The sequence below is a fragment of the Dipodomys merriami genome, unplaced genomic scaffold (assembly GCF_024711535.1).
Source record: "Dipodomys merriami isolate MVZ:Mamm:240054 unplaced genomic scaffold, mDipMer1.0.p SCAF_49, whole genome shotgun sequence".
Taxonomy (NCBI): domain Eukaryota; kingdom Metazoa; phylum Chordata; class Mammalia; order Rodentia; family Heteromyidae; genus Dipodomys; species Dipodomys merriami.
Genome location: NW_027206057.1, coordinates 1,237,618 through 1,257,903, shown reverse-complemented (window position 1 = coordinate 1,257,903; position 20,286 = coordinate 1,237,618).

Below are 20,286 nucleotides of genomic sequence, written 5' to 3'. Positions count from 1 at the left end.
TTATGCAATGTAGGTAAGAGCTGTTGGATTAACCCACACATCTACTTTCTATTGAATGTGGCTTTCAATGTGCCAGCAGCATTAACCAAAGGATTGAAGAGGAAAAAATGATGCCATGACAATACTGAAAGATAAAAATTGATAATGAATACTTAAAAGTAAAAAGAGCCAATAGAAGTGAGGGCTAAAATATTCATAGTGGTATTGTTGGGAAACAGAACAGTTAACTTTTGTTTTGGTCTCTGTATTATCTACAAGTTTGAGGAAGGATACATATCACTGTAATAAGAACTAAATTCTTAAAAAAAAGAACTAAATTCTTTCTGTTCAAAAAACCTCAAAATAAAAAAATTAAATGAAAAAGAAAATAGAGTTGTTATAAACCTTGTGTTCCCTGACCTGCAGCAGAAATAATATGGTAGATATTTGGATATGAATTTTATTTTCCAAATGACTCAGTAAAAATTATTTTAATAAATCATTTTAATAACTCATTCATGATACCATTTGATAATCCATGTTGAAGTTAAGAGGGTCATAAATGCTAAATATTTCATAATTCAGACCTCCCTCATCCAAGTCAAGCTGGCATAACTCAGCAACAGTAATTTTATAAAATTCTTAGCAAGAGTTTCAGAACTTGTTTTTTCAAATTTTTATATTCATATGCTATTTTCAATAACAAGTAATATTATTGTTAGTCAAACATCAACAAAGTATGGAAAGTGACTTCTTTTCACGCAAGTTTTAAAACTTTGGATGTCATATAAGATATCATCAAGAGGTAGCTAAATTAAGAGCATAGGTGGTTAAATCTATAAATGTCAATTAATGATGACAATAGTGACTCATAGCAAATATTTTTCAATGCTTGTATGTTCCAGATATCATTCTAAATAGTAAATTATCATCATCCTTTCTAACTGTTAAGGAAATTTAGGCTTTATGATTGCACAAATATTCCAAGATCATATGCCTAATATTAGAATGTAAATCTGTCTGTCAACAGGGTACCATATTGTCTCTTCGCTAAATATCTTAATAAATTTTGCTACTAAGTAATGTTATACTAGGTACAAATGACTTAAGAATTGGTAAACTAGACTAAAATTGTATACTTTAAAAATGTTTGGCCAGGCGCCAATGGCTCATGCCTATAATCCTAGGCACTCAGGTGGCTGGGATCTGAGGATTGCGGTTCAAAGCCAATCTTAGTAGGAAAGTCCATGGGACTCTTCTAACTACCAGAAAGCCAGAAGTGAAACTGTGGCTCAGAGTGGTAGAGTGGTAGCCTTGAGCGATAAAGCTCAGGGATAGCATCCAAGACCTGAATTCAAACCCCATACCAACCACCCCCCCAAAAAAAGTTTGACTAATAATCCATCTTTGAAAACCATCTAGAGCCAATACTGTGCAAAAACACAGAAATTAGTCATATATCAAGCCAAATTAATAGGCTACCCCTGTTCTATCAGATGAAGATGGGAAAGAATGGGATTTAGGAAAAAAAATGATTTTTATAGAGTTCCTAGTCCTTTATATGCGTTTAAACACAAACGTAGCTCAAATGACAATGCAAAGTTCATTTGTTATGAACTTATTCAGGAATGAATTTATTAAGGAATGGCTTAGTTGTTGATTCTATTAGCCTTCTTTAAAGTGCTTGTTGAACTCAGAGCCTTGCACTTACTTCATTTTTAAAATATTTTTATATCTGTAAGTTAGTTGTTCAAAGGAGTCGCCATATACAAAGCAGTTTATGAATACAATGTGTCACTCCTTTCAACATTCCCACCCATCCTCTGAACCTACTCCTTCCCTCACTTTCTTTAACTTTTTAAGATATATATTGAATTATTTTTGCTATTTAACAAAGCAGTTTTATGTATATAATGCAGCTTGATTGATATCATTCCTTCAACATTTTACCTGTCTTTGACCCACTACTCCTTCCTTATTTTTCTTAATTTTGTGATATATACAATGAATTCTTGACTGCATTCTTCCTTTTTCCCTCTTCATTCACCTACCCATCTCCCCTTGAGCCACCTCCCTTTTGCAAATACAATATCCATGTTACTTATTTTATGGGCCAAAGGGGAGGTCTATTACATGGTTGGTAGGAATGTAATCTTGTTCAAACAGTCTGGAAAGCAGTATAGAGGGTCCTCAAAAAACTAAACATAGAACTACCCTATGATCCAGCAATTCCATTCCTGGGCATTTATTCAATAGAATGCAAACAAGAATGCAATAAAGTCACCAGCATAACCATGTTGATGACAACATGCCCCTCAATGAATGAATGGATCAAGAAAATGTGATAGATACACACACACACACACACACACACACACACACACACACACACACACACACACACACACACACACAAACAATGCAATTCTACTCATCCGTCAGAAAGAATGATGTACCATTCATAAGGAAATGGAAAAACTTGGAAAAAATTATATTAAGTGAAGAAAGCCAGACACAGAGAAACAGAAATTGCATGCTTTCCCTCATTTGTGGCAGCTAGCATGTGTTTATAAATCTATAAAAGTAAACACAACAGGTGGTAAGCAAGCAGTTATAAATAAATTAACTGAAGCTTAATAGACTCAATGGATACCTTAAATAATATAATTCTTTAGAAAGATTGAGCCAAAGCCCAACAAAATAAGTACCTTGCACTTTCTAAAGGAAGCACTCTACCTCTGAGCTAATCTATCATCCACGATCTAAAGTATTCAAAGTTTAACTGAGACTGGGGATTTGCTTCTAAGAACTGTACTCCCTAGCTTTTAACAGAAGATGTTGTTTCATACTGGCTTTTGACAACAGTTCCCAAGTTCCTAGCCACACCAACTGTTCTGTAGGGATGCCAGCCTCCCCAAACTCAGTACATTAAAAAACAACAAACCATGAAAACCTACATAGCCATTATTAATAAATAAGATACAGAACATCCCCAGCTTACATAGTTTCCCTTCAGGTACTTTTGTCATTACTCTTAGTCCCAGGTAAATACAATCAGCTTTTTGGTATTATTGATGAATTTGCATTTTCTAGAACTTCATATAATTGTAATCACATAGTATATGGCTTTTCTTTTTCATTTCTTTTTTTTTTTTTTTTTTTTTTTGGTCGGTCTTGGGACTTGAATTCTGGGCCTGGACGCTGTCCCTCAGCTCTTCAGCTCAAGGCTAGTGCTCTACCACTTGAGCCACAGTGCCATTTCTGGTTTTCTGGTGGTTTATTGGAGATAAGAGTCTCACAGACTTTCCTGCCTGGACTGGCTTTGAACGATGATCCTTAGATCTCATCCTCCTGAGTAGCTAGGATTACAGGCATGAGCCTATTGTATATGTTATTTGGTCCTTTTGTGGCTAAGTAGTACTTTTTCCTGAATTGATGAACTACAAAAAATGATTTTTAACTGAGCTTCATAAATAAAAAATTTTGGATATTTGTTTTTTTAACCTTGTTAGATAAGTACACAAATCCGCAATTTTTATTCTTAGCTTGCAAAACTAAAATAATATTATGTGACCCTGTATAAAAAACATTTTCTAATCATTATATTCATGAGCGTAGAGTTTGATACAATTGCAGGCTCTCAGACTTATTGACTCAGAATTAGGATTTTTATCAAACTGCAACACAATTGTGTTCAAAGCACAACCTGAAAAACAAGCACTGGCTGACAAGTCTAACACGAAGGTAGCATAAACCATATATAGAAAAGTGTGTAGTATATGTATCATGTGTCTGTGTGTCTACTGACAAGCCTAACAGTCATTTATGTCTAAGACTTTCAAAAAAGTATCATTGGAATAATATGGAAGCATATATATGCTAGAAATTCTAATTTTTATTTTCTCCCTCCTCTTTAAATATAAAATATTTGAAATGTTTTAAATTTTTCTTGTTATCTTTCTTTCTTTTTTCCTTTCTTTCTCTCTCTTCCTTCCTTCCTATCTTCCTTCCATCCCAGCTTCCTTCTTTCCTTCCTTTTTTCTTTTTTGTGGGCCATAGGGCTTGGATTTCTTGATTCATTGTTTATACACACACTAAGTTCTAAATTTATATCCAAAGTCTAAATGACTTCTGTTCATATGAATAATCTAAAACTAGCTATTAAATCTTCCTTACAACAAGAAACAATGGGCTAAACTTTTTGCTCTATATTTTGGTACTTTAAAGAAAAAAACACTTTGAAAGAAATAATTTGAAAAAATCTTTCATTATTATTATATTCTCCATATATAATATAATTAAACAACACTTAGAAATTATCATAGGAGTTGATCAGGGGTCAGAATTTTTCAGGTTTATATCTGAGTTAGTCCTACTTAGTTATGAGAAAGTTAAATGTATTAGAAAATCTTATGGGAAGAAAATAAGTAATATGAAAATATGTCTTTTATTAGTTTGGTATCCCATCACTATTAAGAATTTTAAAGACAGACTTGAATTTGTGAAATTGTATTATATGTTATAATTTTAAAACAAATACTATTTTTTAAATAGAAAAAATAACAAAGAAGAGATGCTACATTTAAAAATCTATGTACTTCTCTGGGAAATATACATGAAAATTATATAGGAATATAAAAACACTTTTAAAATTCTAGGTTCAAATAGAGGTAAATGGTACACAATATACATCATGATGTAGTAAGTTCTGATTTCACAAAGTTCAATCAACAAATGTTTCTCTGAAAGAACTCTTAAAATTTTTAAAGAAAAACTGGAAAAAACTAGAAGACATTAATGATTCATGAGCCAGAAAACTAGACTACAAGCCAATTACAATTATGGAGTCTGCATCTGTTCATTACAACTCTGTCAGTTTTCCAGAATATGAGCCTAGGAAGTTTTTACAAATGACGTAAATGGAAATGTGTTTAGAAACGGCTAAGCAATGTGTACAACATGCAAAAAATTTGATATTACAAGCTAAAAAGGAATTTCCTCTTCTTCTCATTACTATTTATATAGATTCCTTTTGGTTCTATTTCTATGGATATTTTTCTTACTCTGTATAATTTTGTCATTAAGAGACTGACTCAACATTCTTCGCATGTTTGAAATTTCTACTGTTTTTTTGTGTGAAATATCTCCTACCAAGGTGTACAGAAGGGCTTGCAAAGAATTTAAATGTTTTAGAAAAACAGTACTAAATTTGCCTGCTAAATGTGTGACAAATGTTTAGATGAGTATTCTCTCTAAGGCTATTTCTAATTCATGGGCTCAGATTTGTGAGAAACCAATGAACTTCCTGGAACATGTCATATTTAGCTGGGATTGAAGCTGACTACATTAGTAAGAAAGAAAATTCATTTTGAGTGAATCAAATAGACAACAAAAGAAAGAAAGAAGAATAAAGGAAGTGAGGGAGGAACGAAGGAAAAAAAGAAATCAGCTTAAAGAAATATACCCTTTCTTAAAGTATCTACCAAAGTGTGTTCTATGATATAATTCTTAGAAACAGAAAAAAGCTATCACCAAATCCAGTTTTAAAATACTAGGTATTCTCCCATCTCCAAGAGATTCATAGTATACAGTAACACATTAAAGAATTTACAAACAAAGCACCTGAAATAATCCAACCTTATTTACTTACTTTTTGTGCATGTACTGGGGCTTAAACTAGGACCAAGGTCCTGTCCCTAAGCTTATTTGCTCCAGGTTAGTACTCTACCACTTGAGCCATAGCTATACTTCTGGAATTAAGAGTCTCACAGACTCTTCTGTCTGAGCTAGCCTCAGTGATCATCAGGTCTCAGCTTCCTAAGTAGCTAGGATTACAGGCATGAGCCACCAGGGCCCAGGTCAACGTTATTTTTATACATAAAATTTTGATCAAAATTTTGATCATTTCAACCCATATATTTTACCACGGATGACAATTTAGAAATGATTGGATAAATATTCAGGTAGTGAAATGTTAAAGGTAAAAATATTCCAGAGTAAATGAAAGATATCTAAAAGAACTGAATATAAAAGAAATTTAATTTTGTTATTTTGCCTTTTATTTTTGTTTTGATCTTTTTGATCCCCCCTTTTGTTGCTGTTTTTGATTTCCATACATTTTATCTTATATGTAACTTTATCTGTTATGGGGAGGGTAACGGGAAGCACAGAAATGGTGAGACAAAGGGTAAACAAATGCAACAGTGATACTCGACACTATGTTGAAAATGAACTGTACAACTTGTGAAGTAGAGAGGTTAGGAGGGAAAAACTGGGAGAAAATGAGGGAAAAGGTGACCATTACCTGACTTATGTAACTGTAGATCCTGTGTAGATCATCTTTACTATATATATTTTTAAAATAATAACCAGTGCAAAAAACAAAATCAAGTAAGTAAATAGAACACTAAAAAGTGAATATGGAAGTGACATTTTCCTTGACTATTATTTATTAATTCAACAGATAATTTCTACATATTAACCATGACAAGCAGGATTCTAGGCAATGAATAAATAATTTTGTTTTTTGAGTTTTGTTTTTGTGCCAGTTCTGGGGTTTGAAATCAGGGCCTGGGAAATGTCCCTGAGCTTTTGTTCTCAAGGCTAGCACTTTTATCACTTTGAGCCACCGCTCCACTTCAGCTCTTTGGTAGAGATAGGAGGTTAATGGACTTTACTGCTTGGGCTGGCTTCAAGCTATGATCCTCAGATCTCAGACTCATGAGTAGCTAGGATTACAGGTGTGAGCCACCAGTGCCTGGTTAATTTTTATTTTTTTAAGAAATTTTTCTTACCTTTTCTAAGAACCATAAGTTCTTTTTCGTTTAAGATTGAAATATTGGAGTCTTTATTATAGTTAGCAGGCTGCATGCAGTTGGTTGTTACAAAGGCCTGCAGCCCTCAAATACATATAACACAGCTAGGAAACATGCTAGAGAGAAAAGAAAGAACAAAAACAATACCAACAAGATAATTCAGCTCCGAGGGAGAGCTGAATTGGGATGCCATGATGACCAGAGATAAGCCAAGAGACAGGACACAGGAAAGGATCAAGGACACATGTGGCCTAAATAGAGTCAGCACAGGAAATTCCCAGTCCCAGGCACTGAACTTCGAGCTCGCCCATCACCTGGGAGGCAGGTGATGGGAAGGGATGGTTCCTTCCCCCAGCATGAAGACAAGATACCAGACCTCTACCATCCACCATGTGGCCATATGGCACCAGCCAGACCTGACCTCCTTACTTCATTCTCCCTTTTTTTCTTCTATACATGAAATGAAATCATTGATTTCACTGTAGGAGAACTAAATGTTTGCCTGGGATGTTAACTCCTGTAACTTAAGGAGTCTCCAGCAGTTAAAGTTGGCTCCATATGGTTGGTACCTAAATAGTCAGAGGACTTTGAACTTTCTTTCCCAGGTCAGGCAGGGTATGATTTACAAATCTATGTCCCACAGAAAGAATGTCCTGCAATCAAAGTCTTACGTTGGCAGATTCAGAGCAGTCTTTCATCAGGAATCAGCTGCAGGTGATGGAGTCAGGCAAGAGTTCAGCCCATTTTACCAGGGTGGAGGTGGTGCAGATGAAGATGTAGTCTCCTCCAGGTGATATCAGGCTGTTCTATGAACAGCAATACTCATAAGGTACTATGTTGGCAATGAACTTTACAACTTCAGGGGAGGAGAGTCTGCGGGGAGGGAAAGTGGGAGAAAATGAGAGGGGTAACACTGTTCAACAAGAAATGTACTCATCACCTTCTTTATGTAACTGTAACCCCTCTGTACAGCACCTTTGCAATTAAAGTAAATTAAATTTAAAAATTAAAAAGAATAATCACTCTGAAAAAAGTATATACTAAATTATTCTAAACTTTCAGTTAGCAGAGAAAGAAAAACTGGTAGAACTAAGTAGGGTCTGAGTACTGAATATTAAAAATGCAGCACAAGTATTTAAAAGTTGAAGTCTTGAAGTAAACAAAAACATTTCATATCTCACCTTTTTTCTGGAGACACAAGTTCTCATTCCCACTGAAGTCCCTATAAAAATGAGATTTAGTGGTTCATCTTAGGAAACCAATCAAAGAAAAATTCATATATCCTGCTTATATACGATTAGTTTTAAATGTCAATGATAAATAATGTAAAAGCTTGATGAAAAATTTGGTAAACAAGTGGGAGAAGCAGCTTAATGGTTTTCAAATCTGATTTCCATTAATCTACTTATTACTTAATCCAGTATTATCAGATTCATGCCATAACTCCATGAAACTATGCCCAGAAAGAGCTAAAATTGTGTTTTTCACTAAATCTAATTGACATTTTTAGTTCCTAGTTTCTTGATAATGTTTGATAACACAGATAATATCTTTCTTCTTCCAATGTTCTTTTCTCCTAGCTTTAACAATGACTACTTTTCTGACTTCCACATCCATACTCTGCTTTGAGTATCTTTTTCACGACACTTCCCAACACTGCTCTAAATCACTATTTGTTCATTTCACACATTATTCTTCAGTGATTGCATCCAACTATCCTTGTTTAAACAGCCTATGTGGAATAAATGCAAAGATCATTCTATCCTAAGCTATTCCGGAGATCCATACTCACAAATGGAACTATGTTTATGTCCAACTGAATGTCTTTCAGGTATCTCTACCTCAACATGTTAAAAAACTAAACAAATTATCTCTGAACTCTATGGCTATTGCCTCTCGCAAACCGTTCTTCTTTTCCTCTTTATAAGTAACATCATAATTTGCTCAAGAAATCATGAAATTATCATTTTTGTCTTTGTACTTATAATTTAATTAAAACTATTTTTGATGAACTCACCAATAACTTCATGTTATCAAATTCAATGGTCTCTTGTCTGTCGTTGTCTTATTTGACCTGTACACAGCTGATCCCTCTTCAAAAAATAAATTCTAATGTTTTTTTTGCTTGTTTGTTTTTGGGTCCAGTCATGGGGCCTGAACTCTGGGCCTGGGCGCTGTCCCTCAGCTCTTCAGCTCAAGGCTAGTGCTCTACCACTTGAGCCACAGCGCCACTTCTGGCTTTTTTTTCTTTTTATTTATGTGGTGCTAAGGAATTGAACCCAGGGCCTGGAGCATGCAAGGCAAGTGCTCTACCACTGAGCCATCTTCCCAGCCCTCTAATGTTTTTTTAAATGACACTACATTCTTCTCAGTTTTCTTTTCTTGTCAACTATTTAACTATTTGTCACTCTTCTCTGCTTAGTTTCCTCTAATTACCTCTGAAAGACAAAGTCCCAAGGGTAACCTTACCAACAGAAAGTCTGAGGTAGTAAAAACGTTCCACACAAAGTATAAATATGAAGCTTTCAGTTAAACATGTGCCTTTTCTCTTCTCTCAGAAACTCTACCAGAGAGATAAGAGACAATAAAAATATAAATCCTCAAAAAACAATGTGGTGATAAAAGAGATATGAGTAGAAAAGATGTTTCAAATCAAGAAAGATAACTCCAGGTGAGTTTTTGTCCTCTGAGAGAGTCTCACACTGGAACTAATAAAATTTCAGTCATTGAATTGGAACCACTGGAATGAGGGGGTATGGATGACCAATTAACAGTCCTGCAAGGATTGATTGAGAAGCCTGAGCTAGGATCATTTATTAAAAAGGGGTGACATTGTCCAAAAAGAAATGTACTCTTAACCTGACTTATGTAACTGTAACCCTCTGCACATCATCTTTACAATAACAATAAAAAAATTTAAAAGATGTTTCAAATTTCCAGACAATATAAAGTAGATGGGAGGTATAGCAACTGACTGAACAGAACATAGGAAACCAAAATTTAAGACCTAGTGATATGATTTTGATGAGATTTTGTACTCTGAAAATCCAAGAAGTTTCCAAGTCATGTGGTATCAAGTGCAGAAAAGCAGCGATGACCTGGTAAGTTGTGCAGGGGCTATATGTGTCCACAGTCATCCTCTTCCCACCCCATCTGCAGTCCTTCATACATAACATTTTTCTTTTCTTTTCTTTCTAATGTAGTACGTTAGAAATTTACTCTCTGGAAGACTTGCACCACAAAAGTTGCAAACATGGGTGTAAGGGAAGGAAAGGGAGGTAGGGACAGAGGAAGGAAGAAAGAAGGGTAGCAAGAAAGCAGGGAAGAAAAGAAAGAAGAAAGAGAGGGAGGTACATAGGAAGGGAATGAGATAGAGAGGGTGGGAAGAAGGTAAGAAAGGAGGAAGTAAGGAACCAACTATGAGGACCAGCAGAAAACAACATAGTATGTTCAAGCACTACAAGGAGGAAACTGTCAGCCAAGAATCCTATATTCAGTGAAGATTTTCTTCAAGAAATACATGTAAATGAAGAAATTCTCAAATAATGGAAAAATCTAGGAAAGTTTTTTTTTTTTAACTAGCACACTCACCATCTAAGCATAGCTGAAAGAAGTCCTCTGAAGAACTCCTGAAATATTGGAAAGAAATAGGGTAAAAAATGGGTAAATACAATATATTCTTTTTCCTTGAATTTCCGAAATTATGTTTTATTTTGAAGCAAAAATTATTTAATGGGTTTCTAAGTGTATGTATTGAAAACATGTATGAGAATTATAAATGCTAGTGGGCAAAAAAGAACATAGAAGTAAGGTTTGTAGATTTCACTTAAACTGATAAAATGGCAACACTGGTAGATAATAGTTATGCATACTTAATGTAATGCAGCAATGTGTAAAAATGCCATACAACAACTATTCAAAAACCCTACTATAAAATAAAAATGGAACTATGAAAAAATGTTCAAGGTATATAGAGAAAAAATAAAATAGAAAAATTAAGCATAAAAATACTGGAAAAATTGAGATGAAGATTTAAGCTAAATATAATAACAATCACATCAAAAATAAATGTTCTAACTGTATTGACTAAAAGATATTAAAAGATAAGATTTTTTAAGTACAGAAATTGAAGAGAGATTCCCCCAAATAAATCCATACATCTGATAATGGGCTAATATACAGAATATGTGAGGGATTCAAATGACTCAAATGTAAAAGAATAATCTTCATACACCTGTCATCCTAGCAACAAAGGCAAGTACAAATAAGAGGCAGAAACTGAGGAATCGCAGTGGAGGCCAGCCATGTCATAAGCAGGATTCTACTTTGAAAATAATCAAAAGTAAAATAGGAACTGGCAGAGAGGCTCAAGAATTAGAACACTTACTTAGCAAGGCTAGGGTTCAAACCCCACTACCACTGGGAAAAATTATATTTCTGCATACTAGCAATGAACATTTACATTCTGATATGTTAAAAAATACAGTTTAATCTTAATAGAGACCCAGAAACACAACAAATCAAAGTAAGGTTGGACAAATGGGATTGCATGAAGTTGCAGAGCTTCTGCATGGCAAAGGACATAGCTAGCAAGATTAATAGAAAGTCCACGGATTGCGAGAAGATCTTCATTAGCCATACAACGGACAAGGGTCTCATATCTAAAATATACTTGGAACTCAAAAAATTAAATCCCCCACAACAAATCCTCAAAGAAGCAACTGCCCAATAAATAAGTGGGCTAAAGACTTAAAGAGAAAATTCTCTGAAGAAGAAAGAAGGATGGCCAATAGACACATGAAGAAATGCTCAACCTCCCTAGCCATAAAAGAAATGCAAATCAAAACATTGAGATACCACCTCACCCCAGTTAGAATGACAAAAATCAAGAACTCTAATAACAACAGATGCTGGAGGGGATGTGGACAGAAGGGAAACTTACTGCATTGTTCGTGGGAGTGTAAACTTGTTCAACCACTTTGGAAAGTAGTATGGAGGTTCCTCAAAAGACTCCACATAGAGATCCCCTATTGACCCAGCAATCCCACTTTTGGGCATTCACCCAAATGTTTACAAACAAGACCATACTAAAGCTGCCAGCACAACTATGTTTATTGCAGCATTATTTACTATAGCTAAGATATGGAACCAACCCAGATGCCCCTCAGTAGATTAATGAATCAAGAAAATGTGTATAACACAATGGAATTCTATGCTTCCATCAGAAAGAATGACATTGCCCCATTTGTTAGGAAATGGAAAGACTTGGAAAAAATTATATTAAGTGAAGTAAGCCAGGCCCAAAGAAACATAGTTCCCATGGTTTCCCTTATTTGCAATAACTAGTATATGTCTGAGACAAGCAGAAAAAGTCAGATAAGTTGATGTTAGGTGAAATGAATCCTAAGATATGTATTCAAATGTTTTTTTTTCTTTCATGCATTTGTTTCTAGCGCATTTATAAGATTATTTCTTCGTTGCTTTGTATGTCCCTCCCCCACAGTATAACCCCTGCTTTCACTGTATTTGATGTCGGTATAATTTGTGGAGGGGAAGGGGAAAAACAGGTCATTTAAATAAGGATACAGGTGGACCCATTGCAACAATGAGAAGTACAAGTTTTCATGTTGAAAACGAACTTTACAACTTTGGTGGGGGGGGGAGGATTGGGTGGGGGGAGGATGGGAAGGGATGGGAAGGGGAAACAAAGGAGGAGGCTACAATGTTTGTTAAGAAATGTACTCATTATCTTGCCCATGTAATTGTAACCCCTCTGAACAGTATTTTCACAATAAAAAATAAATAAAAATTTAAAAATACAGTTTAAAATGGTTAAAGAAAATCCAAATATTCAAATATTTAAGTATAAATTGAACAAAATTAATGATATGCTGAAAATTACAACATAATGATGAATGAAATCAAAGTTATAAATAAATGGAGAAACACTGTGTGCAGACTGAAAGATTAAACATAACAAATATTTTAGTTCTTCACATGTTGGTACACAAAATATGTCAAATTCTTATCAAAACCTTAGCATAAAAATTTGCAAGGCTGGGAAGATGGCTTGGTGGTAGAGTGCTTGCCTTGCGTTCATGAGGCCCTGGGTTCAATTCCTCAGCACCACACAAGCAGAAAAATCCAGGAGTGGCACTGTGGCTCAAGTGCTAGAGTGAGAGCCTTGAGCTGGAGAGCTGAGGGACAGCGCCCAGGCCCAGAGTTCGGGCCCCACAACTGACCAAAAATAAATGCAGATGAGATTTTTCTAAAATTTACATGAAATATAGAGATGCTAGACTACCTAAAATAATTTTGGGAAAACAAACTTAAGAGAAATCATTTTATCCAATTTCAAGACACTGTGTAGCTATAATCTAGATTTTGTAATACTGCCAGAAACACACATACACATACACACACACACACACACACACACACACACACACACGGTAGAGAACTGAAAAAATTGACCTTTGTATATAAACACAACTAATTTTTTTTACTAAGGTGTAAAAACAATTTAACAGGAAAGATAATCTTTCCAACAAATGGTACTAGACACCAGCCATAGACAAAGTAACAAAGCAGTAAAGGAAGAGACAAAGCGAATGAGGGAGTGGGCGAAACTTCAAAAGGAAATGTACTCATTATCTGACTTATGTAACTGTAACCAATGCACATTTTCAATAAATATGCAAAAATATTCAAAAAAGAGAGAGAGAAAAAGGGAGAAGGGACACAAGGGAAGGATAAGGGTAAGAATCAGTGGCAGGGGAGGGGAGGGCCGGGTAGGAAAGGGGAAGGGAAGGCAGTGTAGGGATATAAAAATTGGGTCTAAGTTGCACATCCTAATATTAACTCAAAACTGGTCACAGACCAAAGATTAAAATGTAAAACTATAAGTCTTTAGTACTACAACTTTTGCTAAATGATGGTATACTATACCCTGAATATTATTCAAGAATAAAAAGGAATGAATTTCAGATATATGTAATAAAATGGGTGACTGTTCAAAGAATTACAGAGTAAAAAACAGTGAATCCCAAAAGTTTACATACTGTTTGACTCCATTTGTATAGCATTCTTGTCATGACAAAATTAAAAAAATAAGGTAAGGGTACGTGATAGTTATATGAATATAATACATGAAGGACTCTTAAAGGGATGAAATTAATATCACCATATTAATATCAATGTTCTGACTGGGATAATTTACTATTTTGTAGCATATAACTGTTGGATATTATTTATACTTTCATATAAATCTATATGGTCTCAAAATAAAAAGCTCACTCTTAAGTGAAAAAAAAACAAAAGCCAAATTATTATATTTGCCTAGAAGAGCTTTGCACTGCAAACTACATAATAATAATTTAATCATTTATTTTAAATTCTTCTTATATCAGTTAAGTAACTGATTTGATGGAGACATTGATAGAAAATAAATTGAATACAATAGCAAAGCTGGGTAACTATGGGATTGCTGATTAAATTTAACTAAACTATGTAAATGTTTTCACTTTAAAATGTGAAAATATAAAAATGGTAGTTCATATTACTGCATGCAGAAAAGGTTCTATTCTATTCTTATGGTACTTCAGTTTGTATGTTTGCATTTGTTTGCATTTTGCCTCTTAGGAAATACCTTAAATGGACTTAAACTACTATATTAAATTTCCTTCAGGAATACCTCATCACATTGCTGATCCTAGTTAATCTTTTAAGCATTCTCATCAATGTCAAGGGAAACTACATTGAAATAACCATCTGTTAGAGACTGAAATCTTAAAGCCCTTTACAAAAACAATTAGCTAGTCACTTTCAGATTTTTAGGCTTTTTTTTTCTTTTTAGGAGGAGGATCAAACGCATACAAACATCATTTTTCTAGGTGTGATTATGGCTAATTTATTTAATATACTTCTGAGTTTCAGTTTTTCTCATGTATAAAATGTAAGTCATTTGAAAAAATGATTAAATAAGAATATAGAATCAGAATATAGTAAAAAATACCTAATAGTCATTTAATAAAAAATAAATTTCAGTAGCTGATATGTTAAAATGAAGGAATAAAATAACCATTTACTACAACCTCATCTTACTCTTTAAATTTCTCAAAGCAAAGAAAGGTAATTTTGAGGAAGAGAACCTATTGTGGAAATTATTTCCATAAAATAGAGCAATTATTATAGCAAGATAAAAAAGAAGAGTTTGGAAATCATTTCTAGGGAAGACTGAATCACAATACCTGTGATATGTGGCAACTGCAGATGGTGCTGAAGCACACTGGTGCAATCGTTCTGAGATGAGAGATCCCAAACTGCAGCTCTTTTATCTTTTCAGCCATGTTTTAATTATGCTTTTTCCTTTTTTAAGGCAACTTTGCTGAGCTGATAGATAATCACACTGGGGTAAACAAAGTTGACTGAAAGTAAGACCGTCACAACATTTACTTTAGGCACAATTTTGCCTCAGCATAATGTTTATATTAGATACTAACCCAGGCAAAATGCAAAGTTAGGGTAAAAATGCTTGGGCCTAAGTCTAGTCACAAAGTTAGAGGTGAAAATGCCTGGGCCTAAGTCTAGGCTTGATTACTTCCTAGTGTAATTTGTTGGTCAATTTATTTCATGTCTCTGTGCTTGAAATGAGTCAATAAAGTACAATAAAAATGAGGTGCTCTACACAGTTTTCATATATTGGAAGTACAGCAAATGTTAGATATTAGTAACTTTCGTTAATACAATTGCTCCTTAAGCATATGTACAAACATGAAAAGTAACAAAGTAACATTTTAAATATCTTCTCTGACAAGGCAAAATCCTACCTGTGCAAACAAACTGCAAGGCATCTATTGTAACTTAATAAGCTGCAGAATGTTATGTCTGAATACAAGTATTCTAAGAAAATGTGTGCTTTGGTTCACAAATATTTGATGAATGTCATAATCTCCTATTAACATATTGGTGGCACCTTTAAAGTATAAAATTAAACAAAGTCGTAATTTTTATTACTCATCTTAATATTCATGAAGAAGCCAAGAAACAAAACACTTAAAAATTGGCTAGCCAATTTATAGAAATATTTAATAAGAATTTTACATATACGTAACTTATCTTCAGGAATCAACTTGTCATAGATAAACTTCACTAAGAAACACTTAGAGATTAGACATGAGATCTTCACATATTAAAACATTTGAGCCAGAGAAGGAGAAATTAAGTAAGAAATTCTATAATTGTAAGTAACAGCTGCACAGTCAATATTTAATCACTATATTATGAGACAGTTCAGTAGTGGAAGACAGGATTAACATATTGCTTTAAAACATTCCATTACTTTCTGCATCTGTTTACTGATAATAAAAGACACAGCTGTTCTAAGCGATACACACTAACAGGTGTAAAGTGCCAATTTGGCATTTTACATAAAAGTTACTCCTCACTTCCTTTTGGCATGCTCTAAAATTACTGTCTAAGCCACAGCTTTCAACAACATAAATGTTCTTTTCCATAATAATTTGGATTACTATAGTCATTAAGGGAAAGATGCTTCTTTCTCCACTAATTCCAGAATTTTAAAAACAAACAATACACATCCTGAACTAATTATAATTACTCCAGATGTTTTCCATAAAAATGGTCACATATTTGAAAAGGGTTTCTTTAGCAACTGTTCTATATCAAATTTACTGCAAAGGGCACCAAAATTATGAAGCAACCCTGTATCAGATTCACTATGCTTAAACCATAAATGATGATGAAATTTTAGCTTACAATTTATTTTGACAAGTACTTTGGTTAATCTGTTCCTATTTGTATTTACAGCCAGAGGGCCATGAGAAAATTCATTACCTTTATTAAATATTCTCAATAATCACTTCCTTAAAGCTTAAAGAGTAACATGTAATTTATATAGATTTGGCCTTCTGTATTTTCTTCTTTTTCACATATATAATATTAAAATAATGTTTTTTAAAAAACCTCCTGGGCAAAAGAACATACTCAATTCTAATAATTTAGCAAACATGTTTTTGGTTTATAATTTATAGCAGTGACATAATAATGTCAAAACAATGTCAATGAAAATAATAAGGAATTAATGATAAGATAGAAGATTGAAAATATTTCACCTTGAAGTGGAATTTGCTCATCTATTAGAAAGAATAAGATTATGTCATTTGCAAGGAAATGGATGGTTCTAGAACAAATAATGCTAAGTGAGGTAAGCCACGCTCAGAGAGACAAATGGCACATGTTTTCTCTCATATGTAGAAGCTAGATCTAAAATATAACTGGCCATGATAAGCTATACAGAACTCTAAGCATTTACATATAGTCAGACTAAAGGAGGATACCCTTATGGGAGGAACGCAATAGTGTAACTTCTCTGAACAGTTAAAATGATACTTACTGAAACAAACTCCAGGAAATGGAAATATTTTAGTTGTTGTTGGTATTGGTGGTGGTGATATTTGGTTTTGATTTGAGGTTTTTTTTTCTTCTGGGGGCAATAAGGAGTGAAGCAGAAAGGGAGAGAGGAAGGGTGAACAAATGCAATTATGCTATTCAGTATACATTATGAGGAAAATTACCTTTGTAGCTTATGGGCAGGGATGGAAGGGGTAAATTAAGGTTAAGTAAAGGAAGGGTGACATTGTCCAAAAAAAGAAATGCACTCATCACCTGACTTAGGAGCTGGTAGCCCCTCTGTACAACACCTTAATAATGATAAAAATTATTTTTAAAGAAGAAATTTACTTTGGAAACTATATTTTTAACATTTAAAACTGGAAAAGTTAGGGGTAAATCAATATCAAGAATCTAAAATGTTTCACTCACTTTATTTTTCTAAAATAAAAAAATCTGTATTGTTAGCTTTAGAAAAGGAGGTCAATATGGACATTTAAAGAATTCTTTGGGAGGGGAAAAATTCTGTATAGCTTTTGCGTATTCAATATTACACAATGCATTCGTATTTTTTAATGAGGTTTTTGTGAAAATACTGTACAAAGGGGTTACAGTTAGATGAGCAAGGTAATGAGTACATTTCTTATCAAGCATTGTTGCCTCCTTTGTTTTTCCCCTACCATCCTTTCCCTCCCACCTCCTCAACTACACTCCCACCCACACATCCCCACCCCCATCTAAATTGTAAAGTTCATTTTTTGACATAGTGTCTTGTACATCTCATTGTTGCAATGTGTCAACTTGTATCCCTATTTAAACAATTTGTTTTTTCCCTTCCCCTCCCCAAATTATCAGCGCTTTCTCCTCTTTAGTTTAGTTACAAATAATCTTAAATTCCAATAAACACAAATTTTGCAGTAAAATGGAGTCTTCATCCCTATCAACACTGAATAATAGGGGCTGGGAACATGGCTAATGGTAGAGTGCTCCCATAGCATGCACAAAGCCCCAGGTTTGATTCCTTAGTTCCACATAAACAGAAAAAGCCAGAAATGGAGCCATGGTCTAAGTGGTAGAACGCTAGCCTTGAGCAAAGGAAGCTCAGGGCCAGTGCCCGGGTCCTGAATTTAAGACTCAAGACTGGTACTTTAGATTATGTTTCTGGTACTTTAGATTATGATCAATGAAAATTTATTACTTTGTTGCTTAAGGAAGGTTTCTTTAGGGCATGGGAATGTTGAACCCAAGGTCTTATGTATGCTATGTATACATAGCTACACACTCAGCCTTTAATGTTTACATTTTATACGACAGAAACAGCAATTTTTTTACATTAAAAATAAAAACACCAGTTTTGTTGTGGTTTAATTGTTTAAAATGTAATAAAGAAATACATGTTTACCTTTGAAATATGACATAAATTATGGAATTGTCTGATTCATAAATTAGCTAAACATGTATAATAATATAAAATTATACAAAAAACTGAGTTTGAGAGACTTCATAAGTCCTTTGGCCTTTATGAACTTAATTATCATATGTAAAGATTTATACAACCTCCTTAGTTTTTATCTTACTCAATTATAACTACAAAAGAAAATGTTTATCAAGATAAAAATGTATTGCTTATAATAAGGGATATGCTGTAATATGTCAATTTATACAAAGTATAGTGTATATTTCAAAATATTTTAAAGAATTTTTTCCAGGTAAGATTACATTTTCCAATTGATGCCACACTATAGATATTATATTAATTACATATTTGTATTTTAATATGTTCATAAGGAATACCATCAGATGTGTATTATTTTAAAAAACAGTTGAGGTATATATAAAAGAAAAAATTGGAATTAAAAGAATAAAGGGGCTTCTTTAGAACACTAAAATCTTTAAGCAGTACTTGTTAAAGCAATTAGTCACTAAATTAATTCAGGGAAATTAAAGCAATATGATAACGAAGAAAGCAAAAGAACTACCAGTTCTTTCAAGACAGACTAAAATTTTAATTTAAAGTATTTAAACTTTTAGTTTAAAAATGGCCATCTCTAATAACCAAAAGTTTCTGGATTAATTGTATATGTAGTCAGTTGTCTATATTAAACTAATGACTAATTTTCTACTATACACAAATATGCCAGAATTGTTAGATATTGAAATAGTATTTTTACACTGAATACCTACTCACCTACTAATCAAATATAGACCTGTAACTGTGGCTTGAACATTTTAGAAAGGTAAAAGATTAACAAATCTTCTAAATCTGATTCAGAATATAATCATCTTGATTCATGTATTTCTTTAATCTTAGTTGATGTATTTCTTCCAAAATATTAACAAAGCATCATCATCATCATCATCATCATCATATTTTCAGATAAGTTTTAATTAACTATTATGATATGAGCAGTAAAGCATAGCCTATAAAATTTGAACAATCCCAAGGTATTATTTGCAATTCTTACAACAAAGATGCAGTTAATCATTCTGCAAAGTCTGATGATATAAGACATTCCTTTTCTCTAAACTTTTTATGACTTTTTTTTCAGATAGGCAGAACTGATCAGGTATATTCCAAAGATTAAATAACTTTTTGCATCAGTAAACTTGTAGTATAATAATACTTAAGAAACCCCTTTTGAAAAGGTTTACTTTTTCTTTAAAGCAAACAATGCTTTAAAAATATTGAGGTAAAACTTATGACAAGTAATGTCTAATCACTAGTGCAAACAGTAAAAAGAGTCTATATACTGTTATAAAGTTACCTCTCTATACCACATATTGTTTTACATTCTAAAATTGTCTTGTGTTCATTGAGAAATTAAGTGCTCTTTTATTGCTATCACATTGGAAATTTACTTTTATTGCAACTAATAATAGAAATCAAAAAATATAAATCTTGTAATTAGGGAAGGAGGGACAGAGCAGGGGAGGAGAGGAAGGTAAGGAGGAGAGTCAGAAAGAAACAGAGAGAATAGACCTTTTATCTATATAAAAAATAGATCTGCATTTCTTTTATGGCTAGGGATGTTGAACATTTCTTCATGTGCCCACTTTTGGGCATTTACCCAAATGTTTACAA